Source organism: Macrobrachium rosenbergii, chromosome 21 (genome assembly GCF_040412425.1).
Source record: "Macrobrachium rosenbergii isolate ZJJX-2024 chromosome 21, ASM4041242v1, whole genome shotgun sequence".
Classification (NCBI taxonomy): Eukaryota; Metazoa; Arthropoda; class Malacostraca; order Decapoda; family Palaemonidae; genus Macrobrachium; species Macrobrachium rosenbergii.
Genome location: NC_089761.1, coordinates 49774273 through 49779622, shown reverse-complemented (window position 1 = coordinate 49779622; position 5350 = coordinate 49774273).

Sequence of the window (5350 nt, the reverse complement as noted above, 5' to 3'; positions counted from 1 at the left end):
ATCTTCAGCCGTAACGTTTATAACTTATTTGTCGAATCTTGGATGAACCCAATATATATATATATATATATATATATATATATATATATATATATATATATATATATATATATATATATATATATATATATATATATATATATATATATATATATATATATATGTATGTGGGTGTTGTGGGTTTGTAGCGTGTGAGTTTGTATAAACAAGACAGATGCAGACATAGAAACATCTTTCTAAGTGCCAGATCTTCATTTTGAGGAGAGAAAAACGGAGCGCCATGGAGTCAACTCCCAGAAATCTACTCGGCTGGAAACATTTTCGAGGAAAAGCGAAAATATCTCAAGTATGGGAAAGTCAAATTCTAACCATGAATAATTCAAAGCTGGAAAATCATAGGAAAATAAAAGTGGGTGATATAAAAGTGAATACTACTGAGTATATAAAATACAAAATTCTAACAATATTCAATATAATGCTTCAGAATCGAAGCAAACTGAAACTGGAACAATAATGAAAAGTATATTTTCGTAGTCATTACCGAATGGAAATTGTAATTTACAAGCACGTATAATTAAAAACTGCATTTTCAAAACCATAAAAAACTATTACTATCATAACATAAACATTCTAATGAAGAGCAGGGCAGCGTTTGTAGTAACGCGTCCTTCCCGCGCATGACGTCACCAAAGCTAGCTTTTAATATTAGAAAAACTCATGGTCTAAAACCAAGTATTTGCTAGAAGTGAACTGTTAAACGTCAATTGATTTGACTTTACCTTAGCCTGCAAAAATAATAAATAAAACAGAGTAAAAGGAGAATTCATTATGGTACCTTAAAGCAGTAGATTAAATGCATTCGACGTGCTAGTCAAGACTCATCAGCTTTTTTTTCTTTTTAGAGGGTGTGGTTTCCGAAGGGTGAAGCCGTTCGGTTTCAGGAAGTCCTTAGTAAACACACACACATACAAATATATATATATATATATATATATATATATATATATATATATATATATATATATATATATATATATATATATATATAGTATATATATATATATATATATATATATATATATATATATATATATATATATATATACAGTATATATATATATATATATATATATACATATATATATATATATATATATATATATATATATATATAAAGAATGAAAGCAGTAGAATCGTATAGGTGTAGATATGTATATATGAAATAATATATATATATATATATATATATATATATATATATATATATATATATATATATATATATATATATATATATATATATATATTTATATATAAATATATATATATATATATATATATATATATATATATATATATATTTATATAAATATATATATATATATATATATATATATATATATATATATTCATTAAGCTACATATGTCGTTTAATATCCAATTCACGCTACTTCCTGGAATTTCCCCAACTGGGGATATTCCTGAATTAGTAGCTTTGATATTAAATATATATATATTTATATATATATATATATATATATATATATATATATATATATATATATATATATATATATATGTGTGTGTGTGTGTGTGTGTGTGTGTAAAGAATGAGAGGTACAGGTATCTAGCAGTAAATATTTTGGATGACGGCAGGATGAGAGAAGAGAAGATTCTCAGAAAAGGTAAGTCAGGAAGGTAGCCAATGTTGGAATGCAAGAAGGTAATTGTTAAGTCAACTCTCCTGCACGGAAGTGAAGTGTGGCTGCTGAATATGAATGAAAGGAAAAGGTGGGCATTATAAAGATTAATTGCATATGTAGTATATCGGAAACAAGTGGATTTGAAAGGGCAGATGTGGAGGTAAGTAGAAGTGACAAAAAGTTTAGTGTAGGTGAGAGGAGGGATCAGTTTGTTTCGAAATGGTTCAGTCAGGTGGAAAGAACAGAGGACGATCTGTTGGGGAGCAGTGTAATTCGGAAGTGCTAAAAGGAAGGAGAATGTGGCCCAGGAAAGTCTGGGCAGACGGTGTGAAAGAGTAAGGGCCTCAACATCCATGATGCAAGAGGCTGCGTGGGAGACAGAGGTAATTGTTGCATTGTGTAAGTAGGGTGGGGGGAGTTGGACGACCAGCGTAAGCTCCTTCTTTAAAGTTTGATTGACGTGGAATTTTTCCATACTGAGGCTCATTCACGATTCACCGTTAAAGTATGAAAATAGCAGTGACTGAAGTATTGCCCTTTTCTAGAAGCCACCCCTGTTAAGGGAAACAGTTATATATATATATATATATATATATATATATATATATATATATATATATATATATATATATATATATATATATATATATATATATATATATACACATATATACACATGTTCAGATGACACAAACACACACACATATATATATATATATATATATATATATATATATATATATATATATATATATATATATATATATATATATATATATATATATATATATATATATATATATATATATATATATATATATATATATATATATATAATTTATTTGCTAAATCTGATGCGGGGATTGAAAGTGAATGAAATTTCAAGAATTCATTCTGTCTATTCTGCATATGATAACACCTGTGTCAGTCATGACAACATGTTGATAATAAATATTAGTATCATCATTATCCTGCAGGTGATGGAACAAAGTTTTGTTCAGCACTTAGTGTTTACAGGCAACCACTGGAACGTGAGTCAGTTCTCAGCAGTGCTAACAATAGCCAACTGCATATTAGTATTGCATAGTTTAGGCATCAACTATAATGGCCCCCTCTGAGTCCGCTGGGGTACGTACCTAACATACCAATTGCCCATGTGACGTGCTTTGTATATGTAAGTATGTATCTATCTATATATATGTATATATAATATATATATATATATATATATATATATATATATATATATGTATATATATATATATCTATACATAGACAGATGGATATAGACAGATATAGATGTATAAATAAAAAGATAAATAGACAAAGAAATATATCTTTACATAAACAAATATATATATAGCCTATATATATATATATAAAAAGTAAAGATACAAACATATATATATATACATAAACATATATATATATATATATATATATATATATATATATATACATATATATATATATATACATATATATATATATATATACATAGAGTATATATAGAGAGAGAGAGAGAGAGAGAGAGAGAGAGAGAGAATTTTCTTCCTGAAAAATTAATAGCATATAAAAATTCAAACGGACTGGTAGTATATTCTTCCTGGTTTAGGTACTACTAAGAGAGAGAGAGAGAGAGAGAGAGAGAGAGAGAGAGAGAGAGAGAGAGAGAGAGTCGGGGAGGAAGGGGTAACTTGCAACATTACGATCCTATGTTTAAAAGTCCCGGGAGGTAAGAAGTTTAAATATCCCGTCCTACCTATCTGGGAGATCCCGTTTGACACACCTTTACCTATAGTAATGAGTAAGAGCTTCTATACATCCGCTTACATTACACCAGTCTGTCAGTTCTTTGTCGATTAATGTTAACTTTTGAGAAAAAAAAAGTGAATCATAATAACATGAATCAATTTGAATCACTGGAGCTGAACTGCATTTTTGAAAATATAGACGGATACAAGTGTCTTAAGTGATACTTGTTTTATTTGCTTAAAAAAATGGACGAGTTTTTTTAGGTATACAACTTTCCCTACATGTATAATGCATTCGATACACTCATTACCAGACCAACGAATCCGTGTAAAACGTTTCCGTTGCTAATAATTTACTAGTTAATATTCTAATATCCGTTTAGTCATGTGCATGAAGATCATTATCTCATGAACAAACAAATGACTCCAAGAGGCAAGAGCTGTATCGTCTGTTCGGTAAACAAATTACTACTACTTGCACGAACGCTTCCGGTGCTTGCCGCTTACCCTGAGTGATCAGGTCTGACAGCAAATCGCACGAAATACAAAAATAAAACTTCCAGGCTCATCTGATCGCTGGATTAAATGCTATTTCATCAAAAGAAACAACAAAATTGAGTAATTCAAGAAAAGCAGACATCATAAACTAAACAGCAACTCGTTGACTCCTATTAGAGTACAGCCCAGCTCACTGCCAATGGAGTCGCACCCTCTTATGCTAACATCTGCGAGTTAGCCTTGACTGGCCACTACCAAGCCCGTGCAATATACGCGCGCAGAAACGCTCATACACCTACGCAGGTTTTTCTCTTCCCCACTACCCACGTCTCCCCACCTATCCACCAACCAGGCTATTCCATTCACAAAGTGAGTCATGCACGACCCAACCCATATCCCCAAACACCCACCCACCTTACAAATAAGAATGAAAGCCAATCCCATCCACAGAGAGCGAGCCTTTTCCCTCTTGCTTCATTGCTCGTAATCTTGTGATTTTCATGAGGTATGAAGTCCACGCTCTGTACAGTCTTCTCTCAAGTCACTTGTTCTTTGGGCTATGGAACCCTTCCTCAGGTCATGTCACCGTTGAATCGTCTGCTTGGGCCTTACTAACTTTCCTGAGTAGAAGCAGAATTATACTAACATGTTCTTTGTGGGGTACGAGAGAGAGAGAGAGAGAGAGAGAGAGAGAGAGAGAGAGAGAGAGAGAGAGAGAGAGAGAGAGAGAGAGAGAGTTTTCGAGATGCCAGAGACGGAAAGAGACTGAAAAGCTGAAAAGAAGAGCGAAATATGAGTGTCTGGGAGAATAATTTCATCATTTAACGCTTCGTGTGTGTTACTGAAACACTTTCCCATTAGATGAGTGACTGGAAGGTGTTATTCTTCCGGTTCTCAGCAAGTCTTCTAAGATTGTGTGCGTGTGGCCACTATTAATTCTGGGAAAAAAAGATTAATTTCACTATTGCGAATCAGCAAACGTCGTGGAAAATTACTGATGTCGCAATATGACGGAAAAGTCGAGTCCTTATCTCCTACAGAACAACTCAAGACGCAAAAGCTGAATTTTCTCAGGAGGCAACATCCTTCTGGATGAAAAACAACTGTTATCTGCGTCACGCATCCTGCACAGTCACGACGATCGAAACGTTTTTATTTATCGTCACTCCATCCGTCCTCTCACGGAAACACTGATAAACCGGAATTTTATGTAGAATCAAGACCCGCGGGCGAAAAGCTTATAGGAATTAAAAAGAATGAATATTTATCCGTTACAGTATGTAAACAACCAAACATGAGCAAATTTTCTTCAAAATTATCTTCCGAACAGAGCAAACCGGCCCAGCTGCCTTCTTGGTTTATTCCTGAATGGAGATTAAACACACAATCCTAATG